We start from the raw sequence: 16,294 nt of genomic DNA, 5'->3' as shown, positions 1-16,294 counted from the left end.
GTCTTCTGCTAGATTTGAGGGTTTTTTTTTTTTTTATCTTGATCCTCTAACTCTTTTAATTTTGATGATAGGGTGTCGATTTTAGATCTTTCCTTGCTTCTCATGTGGGCATTTATTGCTATAAATTTTCCTCTGGACAGTGCTTTAAATGTGTCCTAGAGATTCTGGTACATTGTGTCTTCATTCTCGTTGGTTTCGAAGAACATCTTTATTTCTGCCTTCATTTTGTTGTTTATCCAGTCAACACTCAAGAGCCAGTTGTTCAGTTTCCATGTAGTTGTTTGGTTCTGAGTGAGTTTCTGAATTCTGTGTTCTAATTTAATTGTACTGTGATCTGAGGGATTGTTTGTTATGATTTCCATTCTTTACATTTGCTGAGGAGTGATTTACTTCCAATTATGTGGTCAATTTTAGAATAGGTGTGATGTGGTGCTGAGAAGAATGTATATTCTGTGGATTTGGGGTGGAGAGTTCTGTAAATGTCTATTAGGTTTGTTTGGTCCAGATCTGAGTTCAAGTCCTGGATATCTTTGTTAATTTTCTGACTCGTTGATCTGTCTAATATTGACAGTGGAGTGTTAAAGTCTCCCACTATTATTGTGTGGAAGCCTATGTCTCTTTGTAGGTCATTAAGAACTTGCTTTATGTATCTGGGTGCTTCTGTATTGGGTGCATATATATTTAGGATTGTTAGCTCGTCTTGTTTCATTGTTCCTTTTACCATTATGTAACACCCTTCTTTGTCTCTTTTGATCTTTACTGGTTTAAAGTCTATTTTATCAGAGACTAGGATTGCAACTCCTGCTTTTATTTGCTCTCCATTTTCTTGGTAAATATTCTTCCATCCATTTATTTTGAGCCTGTGTGTGTCCTTACATGTGAGATAGGTTTCCTAGATACAGCATACAGATGGTTTTTGACTTTTTATTCAATTTGCAAGTCAGTGTCTTTTAATTGGGGCATTTAGCCCATTTAAATTTAAGGTTAATATTGTTATGTGTAAATTTGATCCTGCCATTTTGATGCTAGCTAGTTGTCCTGCACATTAGTTTACACAGTTTCTTCATTTTGTTGATGCTTTTTACCATTTGGTACGTTTTGGAGTGGCTGGTACTGGTTGTTCCTTTCTATGCTTAGTCCTTCTAAGCTCCTTCAGGAGCTCTTGTAAGGCAGGCCTGGTGGTGACAAAATCTCTCAGCAATTGCTTGTTCTTAAAGGATTTTATTTCTCCTCTGCTTATGAAGCTTAGTTTGGCTGGATATGAAATTCTACGTTGAAAGTTTTTTCTTTAAGGATGGTGAATATTGGCCCCTACTCTCTTCTGGCTTGTAGGGTTTCTGCTGAGAGATCCACTGTGAGTCTGATGGGCTTCCCTTTGTGTGTAACCCGACCTTTCTCTCTGGATGCCCTTAGCATTTTTTCTTTCATTTCAACCCTGGTGAATCTGACGATTACATGCCTTGGGGTTGCTCTTCTTAAGGATTATCTTTGTGGTGTTCTCCGTATTTCCTGGACTTGAATATTGGCCTGTCTTGCTAGGTTGGGTAAGTTCTCCTCAATAATATCCTGAAGAGTGTTTCCAGCTTGGATTCATTCTCTCCGTCACATTCAGGTACACCTATCAAACGTAGATTAGGTCTTTTCACATAATCCCATATTTCTTGGAGGCTTTGTTTATTTCTTTTCACTCTTTTTTCTTCTATTCTTGCCATCTCATTTTATTTCATTGAGTTGATCTTCAATCTCTGATATCCTTTCTTCTGCTTGGTCAATTTGGCTATTGAAACTTGTGTATGCTTTGTGTTTTTCAACTCCATTAAGTCATTTATATTATTCTCTAAGCTGTTCATTCTTGTTAGCATTTTGTCAAACCTTTTTTCAAGGTTCTTAGTTTCTTTGCATTGGGTTAGAACATGTTCTTTTAGCTCAGAGAAATTTGTTATTACCCACCTTCTGAAGCCTATTTCTGTCAATTCCTCAAACTCATTCTCCATCCAGCTTTGTTCCTTTGCTGGTGATAAGTCGTGATTCCTTGGAGGAGGAGAGGCGTTCTGGTTTTAAGTGTTTTATTCCTTTTTGCACCGGTTTCTTCACATCTTCAAGGATTTATCTACCTGTGGTCTTTGTAGTTGGTAACTTTTGGATGGGGTCTCTGAATGGCTGTCCTTTTTGTTGATGATGAAGTTATTTCTTTCTGATTTTTAGTTTTCCTTCTAATAGTCAGGCTCCTCTGCTGTAAGACTGCTGGCGGTCCATTCCAGAGATGCTTGCCTGGGGATCACCTGTGGTGGCCCCTGAATTGTTCTTGCTGGGAACTGCACCCCAGAGCCATTCTTATTTGGCCATCTTGGATCCCTCTCCAGTTATGAGTCTTTATATCTCTAGTGCCTGCTGCAAAACCTAGAGATATTTGTAGGTATATGATGCCACATGATGTACTTATTTTCTTTTTGGGTATATGGTATATTTGTGTTATGATGTATGATGTATAGCAAATTTGTGTTACCACACTTAGCACTTGTTATAGGATGAATTACGCCCCTTCCTCAATTCCTGTGTTGAAAGTCCTAAACTGTACTACCTCAGAATGTGACTGTATTTGGAGCTAGAGTTTTTAAACAGGTAACTGTGTTAAAGTCATGTCATTAGGGAGGGCTCTCAGCCAATACAACTGATCTCCTCATAAGAAGAAAAAATTTAGACACAGCCATGCACAGAAGGAAGACTACATGAAGATACTGGGAGAATACAGCCATCTATGAGCCAAGAGAGGGCCCTCAGAAGGAGCCAACTCTGCTACACCTTGATCTTGAGCTTCCAGCCTCCAGAACTGTGAGAAAATAAATTTCTGCTATTAGAGCCACACAGTTTGTGGCACTCTGTTAAGCAGCCCTAATAAACAAATATAACAATGGTGAAAGTAACTTATTTTTATATTAGGGCCTATCTATCTGTGGGTATCAATTTTATTACTTTGAAATATATGACTATGCTTTCAATGAGATTATTATATCATTTCAAATATATGTAACATATTCTTAGAAAAAAACGAAGGAAATACAAAAAAATGTGAATTATGCTTATCTCTGGCTGTGGGATTTTGGGTTATTGTACTTTTTTCTATGTCTCTTTTAGTATTTTCCAGATTTTCTGTAAAGAGCATGATTACTTTTCGAAATAAGAAAAGAAGCTATTTAAAAATGATATTAAGGTGCTAGTGTGTTTTTCAGATGGTAGCCTAAGAAGCGGAAGAGGGGAGGTTTGCAGCCTCTCAGGCTCCTTAAACATTTTTCAATTGCTGTAGTCTAGGCTTGTTTTGTAAAAAATACTGGTTTCTGAAAATGATGATTTATTTGGATAAACCCTCTTCTCATTTTTAGGGGGTTGGGGTAACTTTTTATTGCATAGTCACAATGGGAGGCATTGTTCACACAGACCGGCATCATCATACTTCTGTTCCTGTCACTGACAGTATTATTTGCAACTGCTTTTTTTTTTCCCCAGCCTCTTCTAATTTCCACACTACTCCACTTACTGTATTTCATTAAAACTGGTGTAGAAATGCAAGGCATATAATTAGATTGAGAAATACGCTATCGATTTGGTTTTCCATTACGATGTTGTCACACGCACCAAAAAAGTCATTTGGTACAATTGTTATGATTAACACTACAAAAGAGATCTATTACATCAGACTTAGTTTTTAGTGCCTGATGCAGTGTAAAATATGAGTGAGAGGGGTTAATTCATTTTTATTAGAGCTGCATATGTCATGTAACTGTAAATGTCTGTAGGCTAATAATTTCAAAGGAAACTTTAGTAGATGAGAGGTTTTTTAGAAATTCATATTAAATAAGTCAATCAATATTTAAATAGTCAATTTCTAAGGTGGTTGTTGGTAATAATCCTTTTCCAGCCCTGCACTGTGCAAAGACACATGCTCCAAATATGCAGGAGGCAACTTTCTATTGCTGGGAGGCTAGGGAAGGCAAAGAGAGATTTTGGAGTCAGACAGAGTGGGGTCAAGTCACAGTTCCATTGGTGCCTAAAAGAAGGTGGGATCATTATTTAATTCATATCTACCATGAGCCAGGCTTAATAGATATTACCTCAGTCAATTACTACAAAGCTGTGAGGTTACTGATCCAAGCACATGTAGCTAGTAATTGATAGGATTTTAGTTCCTTTCATCCCTAAATGTCCATGTACTTTCTGCAGTAATATCGTCTTTCCCTTTTGTTGACTAATGTTGGATAAGTTACTTAATGTTTCTGAGTCTTAGTTTTCTCATCTGATAAACAAGAACAATAATGTTCTTTCATAAAGATGGTTTTGATTATTAAATGAATATCTCTATAAAACTCAGCATTGTGCTTGGTACGTAATAAGTACCCAGTAAGCACACTTATCTTCCTCTGCTTCTCAGTAAATTCCTCCACAATCCTTGGGGTAACCTGGGAGTTATACCGGGTTGGAGGAATGACATTGATTTTCATCACCTCTGCATATGTAGTTGAGGAAAAGTTTAAAAAAAAGAATCAAGGTCACTGATATAGAAAGACCTTTGATTCCTAACACAGAAAAACCTTGTTTAATAGAATAATATGGGAACTAACTACAAAGATTATCTTATAGCTATGCTTAAGTTGGTTTTGACAATATACAAAATGGATTTAAAATTATTTATTAAGCACCTAGTGCATCACAGACATGGTGGCTGAACACATTCTCATATACATACTGTTTAATTTTTTTTCAGCCACTTTCTGGGGGACATAGTTGAATAAACTTGGACCCAGAGAAGGTGGAATAATTTGAGCAGTGACTTGGAGGATGATGACAATTTCCACAAACAGAAATAAAGCTATGTACAGTGATCCTACACAAAGTGATATTGGGCTGTGTTTGATCTTTATAGATATTTTCAATAAAACAGTCAAATAGTAGAGAAGAAATAAATTTTGGGGCAGGCATATCTAGATTCAAAACACAGCTCAGCACTTGCATACTAGGCAAGGCTTGGTTATATACTCAGTCTCAGTGTTGTCAACTATAAAATGAAGAATATTAATACCTAATTCTTACTTACAGTTGCTCTTAAGATTTCATAAGGCAAAGTTTTAAAATGATTGAGTAATTTTCGTTATAGACTACTGTTTTAATAGACAAAGTAAACTATTCTTTCCAAGATTTCAAAGGATTTAGGAGTGGGCCATAGTCATATGGATAAACAGTGAACGCCTCTGATTGTAAGTGACACACCACTTAACTGCAGTGTCTAGAATAGGAGTTAGGTATGGTTGAACCCAAAAACAGCTCAAATCAGAGTCATTGGCTGGCTCACTCCTGTGATTTCTCCACTTTTCTTGTTTCTAGTTGTCTCCATTTTTAGGAAAGTTGACTTATACCCCCATTATCTCAGCAACATCAGCATAAGGATAATATCCCTTTCCTAGTTAATCCATGAAATTTTCCAAGACATTCTCTGATTGGACTTAGTTGAATTATGTGCACATCCTGGATCTACTGCTGAAGCAAGGGTAATAGAACACACTGATCAGTCAGGCTTGGATCACATGCCTAGCCTGGATTTGGGAGCAGAATCCACTTGAACAGAATTCATGGATGAAGAGTTGGGAGGGGTGGTGTAGCAGATGCTTTCAGTGTTCTGTGCATATTTCCCAGGATCTCAGTAACATTTCCCTGTATCTTTTTGTAAGGCAGCTGCCCTCAGGCTGTCAGAACATGCTTTGCCTGCTTCCATGGAGAGCAGAGAATTTACATCTCCATAAAGGCAGCCCTTAAGAGTGGTAAGAGTGGGGTATGAATACTCTAGCTCCTTTCTCTTGGTGGGAACATCTCTCTCAGATGTGTTCTTTACTGTTTCTAGAGCCTCTTTGTGGAATTGAGCTAAAGTCATCTACTTGAGTTTATGATAGTACATATTTTCTAGTCATACTTAACCACAGCCTTGAAGATTTTCTTAGAAATAAATCTAAATAACTCACTTTCCCATGAGTCCTTGTTACAGAGTCTGCTTCTGGGGAATCTAACCTAAGATTTCTCCATGGAAAATCTGGGTACCTTAATTAGTCAGTTATTGCTACACTAGAGCTAAATAAAAGACATAAATATCTAAGGCACTTACTACAATAAACGTCTTATTTCCACTACCAATTGGCTAGGGAAGCTCTGCTTCAGAGTATGGGTTGAGTATAAATAAGCCTGTTCCACATGTCTTTATCTCTGGGACTAGTAGTAGTGCAGGCCATCCTTTTCTCAAGACAAAAGCCAAGCCAATCAAGCACAATTAAAACTTCTGCTTACATCCCATCTATTGGCCAAGTATTCCATTGGCCAAAGCAAATCACATGGCCAAGTCAAGCATCAGTAGTCTGGGGAATACTCTTCCTCTACTCCAGACACATGGCAAAGGTTATGCGTAAATAAGTCTATATCTGGAAATAATGAAGAATTGGGAACTGTAACGCTATCCACCACATTTCAATGGGAAGAAATTACTCTGCAGGCAAGAAATACTTTTCCTCCAGGAGATACTCTGCAGGCATAACCAGCAGATGTCTACCCTAATTTACAATAAACCATATGTAATAGGCTGAGTAATGGCTCATAAAGATGACCGTGTTGTAATTCCCAGAACCTGTGGATGTGTTACCTTATATGGCAAAGGAACTGCACAGCTGTGATTAAAATATGGATCTTGAGATGGGGAGATTTTCCTGGATTGTAGGTGGGCACAATGTAATTACAAGTGTCCTTATAAGATGAAGACAGGAAGTCAGAAAGGAGAGAAGATGCTGCTCTGATGGTTTTGAAGTTGAAAGAAGGGGCCATGACCCAAGGAATGTTGGCAGCTTCTAGAAGGTAGCTAAGGCAAGGAATGAATTATTTCCTGGAGCCTCTCAAAACAACCAGTACTGGCAACATTTTGATTTTAGTCCCATAAGTCTCCTCTCAGTGTTCTGACTTCCAGAACTGAAAGAGAATAAATGTGTGTTAGTTCAAGCCACTAAGTTTATGGTAATAGTGGCAATAGGAAACTAATACACCATGTGGTTTACATATTTTTAAATACTTTAGCTAATTCTATAAAGTAGACATTATTTTTACCATTTTAAGCATGAATAACTTGAAGTTCCAAGACAAGAAATAATTGGTCCAAGGCCATACAGCTGACAAGTATCAGAGTTAGCATTCAAACACAGGTCAAACTTCAGTATTAATGCCATTGCCATTGAAATGCTGTTTTAGCCTCTGTTTTCTGCCAATGGATAAATTAAAGAATGAACTCAGAAAACTCTAGACCATCCTTAATTCTGCATAAGGAGATGGGGGCAAATGAAACTTCTTCAACAATTGCCTTGGTCTTTGGTGTAGAGACTATATAGGTTTCTCTTCAAGTTTGTGATACGTACAGTGATGAGCTCTTGGGGACTGCAGAGAATGTACCTCTCAGGATGGTGTTATGGCCTGAATTACGTCTTCTCAAAATTTGTATGGTGAAGCTTTAACCCCCAATCTGACTGTATTTGAAGATAGGTCACTTAAAGAGATAATTAAGGTAAAATGAGTTCATAAAGGAAGGGGCCTAATTGAATAAGACTGGTGTCATTATAAGAAGAGGAAAACACATCAGGCATGGGCATGCACACAGGTAAGACCATGCAAACAGGCAACAAGAGAGTCTCCATCTGCCAGCCAAGGAGAGGCCTCAGGAGAAGCCAAACCCACAGAGACCTTAATCTTGAACTTCCAGCCTCTGAAACAGTGAGAAATGAATTTCTGTCGTTTAAGCCACCCAGTCTGTAGTATTTTGTTACGGCAGCCCAAGCAGACTAATACAGATGACATCTGACCTCTTTTGCCTTTCTGGAAGCTTCAAATCATATTAGGTTTGTTCTTAAAGTTTCAATAATTCATGCCTTTTACAATGGTAAACATTTGTACTTCATTTAAGGAAGACAGCTGTGTAGACTTATTCAAATGGATGTGATTCAAGAGTAGGATATCTTTTTATACCATAAAGAAGAGTGAGAGAAGAAAAGGTCTCAAAAACGTGTAGGCAAGTAGGGAAATGTGCTGTAGAGAAAGTTTCTGGTTTTTTGTTTTGTTTTAACACCTCTGACACTGAGTGGGTACAATATAGTTGTTCTTTTCACATTAGTATGAACAGCAGCAGGGCCACCTGAGGGTCTTGGGAGAAAAAAATGCGTGGAGAGTAATTTAACCAGAAAGAGGCTACCACATTCTCCAAAAGACATGAAAGAAATTGCAAACAGGCAACTATAAAATATTTATTGCACTCCGGCTCTGGGCCATGCAAGGTGTAAAATCAGCTATTGAGTTACTATTTATAGAGTTTTTATTAACGAGTTGTAATATTTTATTAATTAGGGCAATTCTAGTTGCAGTAACAAACAAATGCCAATATATTAGTAGACGAGCTTAGGAGAAACTTCTTTCTTGATCTGAATATAGTTCAAGACAAGCACTACTGTTTGGTTTAGGATTTTTTCCATGTGGTGATTTGGCAATCAGTGCTCCAATATTTTGCTCAAGAGAATCTTCTCTAGAACAAAGGGAAAAGGGGGAAGGTGGCACAATGGCTAATTAACCACCTTGGTTCATAAGTGATGCTCTGTACTTCTTCCATTTCATTGCTTAGAACTAGTCACATGTTTTTAAAAATTCATGGTCTTTCTTTAACTATGTGGAACTCTCTTTGAAAACCAGCTGTCCAGGCGGGTACTACTAACTTCTCTCTTGCATAATGTTGAAACAGTATTACAAGTTCTCACTAATGACATGTGAATGAAAGTGATGTATGTCACACCTGAGCCAAAGTGGTTAAAAGTCGGTATGCTTTTTCACACACTTATTTTCTTAAAGTGGAAGGCCCTAGGACATGGAAGAACCCCAAAACAAAGGAACCTGGGGCTCTGAATGACTGTATGGAATGCTTTGCTCCTCATTTATCAAGACTACCTGCATTTTACTGCGGGTGAACTGGAATAAACTTTTATTGTGTTGTCACCAAAATGTTGGAATGTCCTTGCTAAAGTGGCAAAGGTCACTTAAATAAATATACGTGGCCTCATCTAAAAGCAAGAGAGGATGGCAAGTATGAACCTAGATTGGGCAACCACTTCTCATTGAAAGCTGTTTGAATACTTTGGAAACAGGAATGCAGCTTTTAGATGCTCAGTTAGCTAACTGTACCCAGGCACCTTTCACAGTGCCTGACTTTACTGAATGAATAAATGAATGGCCTACATTTAAATGGATGTCTTCCTCTGGGAAGCTCTGTGCACATTGAAGTAGCTGTTAAAAGTTGACTACATGACTTTTTACAAACATGTTAAGCTATTTATATACATTATTGTATTAATACTGGTGATAATCCAGATAATTAGATTTCATTTTATTACCTTCATTTATTTAAAACATTTTTGTCTTCCTTCTTGAACTGTGAGATTTTTGTTGTCATGATTGGTGTCTGATTTGTCCCTGTGTCCTCAGTTGCTCTTGCAGTGCATAGCACATGGCAAAGACTCAGTGTCTGTTGAATGAATACATGCTTGGGCAGATGGATAGACAGATACAGGATAGACACGAAGCCAACTGTATGTGATATAGGGTGTAAATGCCAGGACTGAGGGGCACAAAAGAGTAGATAGAAAAGAAATAGGCAGGGACATGGATGAAGCTGGAAACCATCATTCTCAGCAAACTGACCCAAGAACAGAAAACAAAACACCGCATGTTCTCACTCATAAGTGGGTGTTGAACAATGAGAACGTATGGACACAGGGTGGGGAACATCACACACCCGGGCCTGTTGGGGGGATGAGGGACTAGCGAAGGGATAGCAGGGGGTGGGGGATTGGGGAGGGATAACATTAAGAGAAATACCTAATGTAGGTGTTGGGGAGATGGATGCAGCAAACCACCACAGCATGTGTATACCTATGTAACAATCTTGCATGGTCTACATGTATCCCAGAACTTAAAGTATAATTAAAAAAAAAGAAAGAAAGAAAGAGAAATAGGCATTTTCACTAGGTGAGGCGTGGGTGCTGGATGGTAAACTGGCCTTGGGAGAAAGCCCAGTTAATAAATTCAAGCACAAATCAGAAATAGGTGGTTTGGGGCCATCGTCTAAGCAAGGGGTGAGGAGGTCTTCAGAGCTGAGGGACCTGGGAGTGGTCTTCAGGTACTTCAGGAAGATATGAGTCTGCTGGGCTAGACATTTCTGGCCTAAAAAGGTGCTGATTTAGTAAAAAACTATGTATCTGAAATGTTTGGCTATCTAAGATTGAAGAGTAATCAGACGTTTCTGGCTAATGTCAGCACTTTATATCTTTCAAACATCAGATGCATGATTTAAAGTAATCATGCTCCTCAGTCTGGTTCACTCTCATCATCAGTCTTTGCAGGTGCCCTTTAGGTTTTGCTGTATTTTAATACTCGCTCTCTTTGTTCTTTTTCTCCATCTTCTTTACCATCTCTTTCCCCTCCTCAATTACCACCACAATGGTATATTTGATACGTGCCCTCTAAACCATCTGTCACAGAAGAGGTGGTAGAGCACACTGTTTACGAATGCAGGTATAGGAGCCCAGGCTCAAATTCCCATCCTTCCAGTGTGCATTGTGTGACCTGAGGCAAGCTGTTTGGCCTCTCTGTACCTCAGTTTCTTTTCTTTTCTTTTCTTTTTGAGACGGAGTTTCGCTCTTGTTACCCAGGCTGGAGTGCAATGGCACGATCTCGGCTCACCGCAACCTCCGCCCCCTGGGTTCAGGCAATTCTCCTGCCTCAGCCTCCCGAGTAGCTGGGATTACAGGCACGTGCCACCATGCCCAGCTAATTTTTTGTATTTTTAGTAGAGATGGGGTTTCACCATGTTGACCAGGATGGTCTCGATCTCTTGACCTCATGATCCACCCGCCTCGGCCTCCCAAAGTGCTGGGATTACAGGCTTGAGCCACCGTGCCCCGCCCTTGTACCTCAGTTTCTTAATTTTTGTATGATTATTCATGGAATTAATATTGATATGTATATAGTATAACATTGATTAGCATCTGACATAGAGTGCTTGTAAACCATTGAAAATGGTTGTATTGTTTATGTTTTTAAATAAATAGATGTATAAGCAGTAAATATCATTTAGTTTACGTTTTTTAATCAAAGACCAAATTTTTAAAATCTATGCCTTTTTTTATATGCATATAGGAAAATTATTTCTAAATGTTGCAAAAATATTTCTTTTCCTTTCTTTCTTTCTTTCTTTCTTTTTTTTTTTTTTTTGGAGATGGAGTCTCTCATGGTCGCCTAGGCTGGAGGGCAATGACGCCATCTCGGCTCACTGCAACCTCCACTTCCTGGGTTCAAGTGATTATTCTCATTCCTAAGCCTTCCAAGTAGCTGGGATTCCAGGTGTCCACCACCACGCCTGGCTAATATTTTGTATTTTTATTAGAGATGGGGTTTCGCTATGTTGGCCAGGCTGGTCTCTAACTCCTAACCTCTTGATCCCCCCACCTTGGCCTCTTCAAGTGCTGGGATTACAGGCATGAGCTACCACATCTGGCAGTTGCATCATATTTGCTAGTATTTCATTCTATGCAAGGCCACTTTATATCTGTTCATTATCTCCATATTGAACACGTAGGTTGTCTTTAACTTCTTGCCATGAGAAGTAGTGCTGCTATAAATATCAGCATCGATATTTTAAGATTTTTCTTGATGGGTTTTTAATGTCACAAAATTATTAACCAATTTTTGATAGGTCAGGAATCATGATGATTATTTTATATTATGCTTTAAGATTTGGTAGCCGTGGTGACAAAGACAATGACAGCGACGGCCATGCCAAGGCACTCATTCCGGGGGTGAAGCCTCCTGCACTGGCCCTGTCTCAGATCCAGGATGAGAAGACTGATAGAAGATGCTAGCTGGAGAGCTATAAAATGCCCAAATCTGGGTTCACAAAACCAGTTCAGAGTGAAAATTCTGACAGTAACAGCAATACGGTAGAGAAACCATATGGAAGAAAGAATAAAGACAAGATTGCATCCTACAGCAAAACTCCAAAAATTGACCTAAGTGATGTGAGCAACGAGATGAAAGAGAAATCATCCATGAAACGTAAACTTCCTTTTACCATTAGCCCATCAAGAAACAAAGAACGAGACTCAGATACAGAGAAAGAAGGTCCGGAAAAGAAGAAAACAAAAAAAAGAAGCTGGAAATAAGAAATCCACACCAGTCAGCATTCTTTTTGGTTATCCACTCTCTGAGCAAAAACAGATGGCACCTCTTATGCAGATGATGGCAATAGACAACAGTCCAGATTCCACACCAAGTCATCCATCACAAACAACACCTGCCTCCCAAAAAACTCTCAGTTCTTCATCTTGTCAGAAGGGTAAAGTTAGTAAAAGAAATGAACGTGGTGAAACTCCCTCACACATGGCCACTATTCGAGGAGATGTGAAACAAGTTAAAGAATTCGTAAGTTTAGAGGCAAATGTGAATGTGAAAGATTTTGCAGGTTGGACACCACGGTATGAAGCTTGTAATGTTGGATATTATGATGTTGCTAAGATACTTACAGCAGCCAGAGCAGATGTTAACACACAAGGATTAGAAGATGACACTCCTCTCCATGATTCTGCTAGTAGTGGGCACAGAGATATAGTAAAATTGTTACTTCTTCATGTTGGAAATCCATTTCAAGCTAATAAACATGGGGAGCATCCAGTGGATGTAGCAGAAACAGAGGAGTTGGAGTTGCTACTAAAAGGAGAGATGCCTTTATCTGATGATGATGAAAGTTACACAGGTTTGTTTCAGATAACCTACATTCAACTATTTGACATATTTGACAGAACATTCTGGATTCATTTATAAAATATAAAACATTTGAATATCTTAGAATAATGCTGGCTAGCTGTTACTAGAATAATGCTTAGCTAACTAAGAATGATGAAATCGGTAATTTAGGGTTTTTTTTTTTTTACATATACTCTGTATAAATGGAGTTATAATGACATTGCCCATTTATGTTTTCTATAAATTGCTGAACTGTTCCTTTATTACTTTTAAGCCTGCTGCAGAACCTCTCCCCATGCATAGCTACCACCTCTGCTACTCCGACATTTTTTGTTCTATTATAAATTACAGAGCTACTAACCAAAAAAAAAAAAACTGGTAGCCAATATTTTATTTTAGATTTTTAAAGTCTATTTTTAAATAGATATTTTAGGCTGGGCCTGGTGGCTCACGACTGTAATCCTAGCACTTTGGGAGGCTGAGGAGGGCAGACCATGAGGTATGAGGTCAGGAGATTGAGACCAGCCTGGCTAACATGATGAAACCCTGTCTCTTCTAAAAATACAAAAAATTAGCCAGGCGTGGTGGTGGGCACCTGTGATCCCAGCTACTCGGGAGGCCGAGGCAGAATTGCTTGAACCTGGGAGGCGGAGGTTGCAGTGAGCCAAGATTGTGCCACTGCACTCCAGCCTAAGCAATAGAGTGAGACTCCATCTCAAAATATATGTATATGTATTTTAGAATAGTTTTATATTTACAGTAGACTTGCACAAAGAGTACCTAATCTTCCCCATTTAAGTAGCTTACATTAATATGGTGCTTTTGTCACAACTAATGAACCCATATTGACACATTGCAATGAACTAAACTCCATACTTTATTTGCATTTCATACTGTTCTAGGACCCAACTCGTAATTCCATATTATATTTAGTTTCTATGTCTTTTTAATCTCTCCTGGACCATGACATAACTTTTTTTGGTTGACACTGATTGTTATGAGGAATAGAGGTCAGACATTTTATGGAATGTGCCACCAATTGTCTGCCATTTTCTCATGGTTAGATTGGGCTTATACTTTTTGTGAGGAAGACCACAGAGGTGAAGTATCATTCACATCTTCTTACATTAAGCATATATACTATCAACATGACATCACTGATGATATTAACCTTGGTCACCTGGCTGAGGTAGTATTTGCCAGGCTTCTGCACTAAAAAAATTATTTTCTCCTCCCTCCTTTTCATACCACGCTCTTTGGAATCAAGTCACTAAGCACGGTCCACATTGAAGGGTGGCAGAGGGAGGGGGAGGGGGAAGTTCATCTCCATTTCCTTGATAGGCAGTATCTACATACATTATTTGGAATTCTTCCACATGATAGATTTGTCTCTTCTCCCTCATTTCTTTATTTGATTCTTATTTATATTGTTATGGATCTGTGAATTTCTAGTTCAAACTTTGGCTTATAATCCAATATAATTTTATTTGTGTTGTTGCTCAAATTGTTCCAACTTTGGTCTTTGCAAGCTCTTTTAACAGGCTAATCCTTTTGACATACCCCTGTCAGTGTGTGTGACTTTCTGATACTACAAGATGCTTCAGATGTATCTCATATATTTTCTACTCTAGTCCTAGAATCAGCTATTTTCTCGAGGATACTCACATGGTTTGGATACTTGTCCCCTCCAAATCTCACTCTGAAATACAATCCTCAGTGTTGGAGGTGGGGCTAACAGAAGGTGTCTGAGTCATGGGGCAGATCCTTGTGAAGTCCATCCCTGCGTTAATGAGTTCTCACTCTATTAGTTCATGAGACAGCTGGTTGTTTGAAAGCATCTCTGTTGTTCCGTATCTCGCCGTATGACATGCCTGCCCCCTTTGCCTTCTGCCATGAGTGGAAGTTTCCTGAGGCCCTCACCAGAAGCAATGCTAGTGCCATGCTTGTACAGCCTGCAGAACTGTAAGCCAAATAAAACTCTTCTCTTTACAGATCACCCAGCTCAGGCATTCCTTTATAGCAGTGCAAATGGACTAGTACAGATCCCTAGTTCCTTTCATCAGAGGATGATGATAGAAATCAAAATCTGAGAACTGCATATGATAATTGCTACTAAATATAATTGCTTCCAGACCCTTTCTACAGACAGTTAAGGTATACTTGTATGTATATTAAGCTGTGAGTGTGTACATGTGTGCCTTTCTATCTCTATAATTATTTCTACCGATATTAATACTAAGCTAAATGTGAGCTCATAGCTCATAGTGATATTTCCAACCCTAACCCAGTCCCTGATTCATGATAGCCTTCTGCCTATGCTAATGTCACCCGCCAACAGTGAGAATCCTGGTTCCACCATCCAACACTGGGAGTACTAATTTGTTTAATCCTAGTATACATGTACAGTAGTTTTAGAATTGTTAACCCATCCTTCTGTGAGAAACAGCTTGGCCAACTAGAGGATAGTGCTTATGTTTGTAGTCTTATAGTTCCCAGTCATTTCTAAAGTTACTTAGGTCAGCATTATTATTATTATTTTTTATTATTATTATTTTGGCCAATCTCTTCAGTGAGGTTATGCCATACATCTGTAGTACAATTAGGTACTTTTGCCTCTGAGTTGCATTCTATAATTCTCCAATGTTTTAATTAATTTATTGAAAAATAAACCTTGCGGCCGGGTGCTGTGGCTCACGCCTGTAATCCCAGCACTTTGGGAGACCGAGGCAGGTAGATCAAAAGGTCAAGAGATCGAGACCATCCTGGTCAACATGGTGAAACCCCGTCTTTACTAAAAATACAAAAAAATTAGCTGGGCATGGTGGCACACACCTGTAATCCCAGCTACTCGGGAGGCTGAGGCAGGAGAATTGCCTGAACCCAGGAAGGGGAGGTTGCAGTGAGCCGAGATCGTGCCATTGCACTCCAGCCTGGGTAACAAGAGCGAAACTCCGTCTCAAAATAAAAAAATAAAAATAAATAAATAAACAAGTAAACCTTACTTTTTGGGCTGTTAAGATCTATTTTGGGGTTTTAACAAATGTATGGTGGTATGAATCCATCATCGCAATTACATACTGTACAGTTTCACTGCCCTAAAAAATCCCTGTGCTTCCTCTAGTCAACTCTTCCCTTCCACAAATCTCTGGTGTCCACTGATTTGTTTTCTTTATACATAAGTTTGCCTTTTTTGGAATGTAACATACATGGAATCATGCAGTATGAAGTCTTACAGACTGGCTGCATTCATTTAGCAATACGCATGTAAGAGTCACTGACGTTGTTGTATAGATTAATACCTGTTCCTTTCTATCACTAACTAGCATGCCATTGTATGAATGTGTCATAGTATGTTTATCCATTTACCTGCTGAAGGACATCTTGGTTGCTTCCAGTTTTGGCAATTATGAATAAAGTTGCTATAAACATTTTCGTACCA

General features: G+C 38.7%; 1 pseudogene; it reads left to right on the top strand.

Annotated features, from left to right (window-relative positions):
- Positions 1-11,990: 11,990 nt before the first annotated feature.
- Positions 11,991-12,933, top strand: LOC101031929 (ankyrin repeat domain-containing protein 12 pseudogene; annotated as a pseudogene).
- Positions 12,934-16,294: the final 3,361 nt, after the last annotated feature.

Source organism: Saimiri boliviensis, chromosome 11 (genome assembly GCF_048565385.1).
Source record: "Saimiri boliviensis isolate mSaiBol1 chromosome 11, mSaiBol1.pri, whole genome shotgun sequence".
Classification (NCBI taxonomy): domain Eukaryota; kingdom Metazoa; phylum Chordata; class Mammalia; order Primates; family Cebidae; genus Saimiri; species Saimiri boliviensis.
Note: the sequence above shows the minus strand (reverse complement) of the source record. Positions and strands in the feature narration are given on the sequence as shown.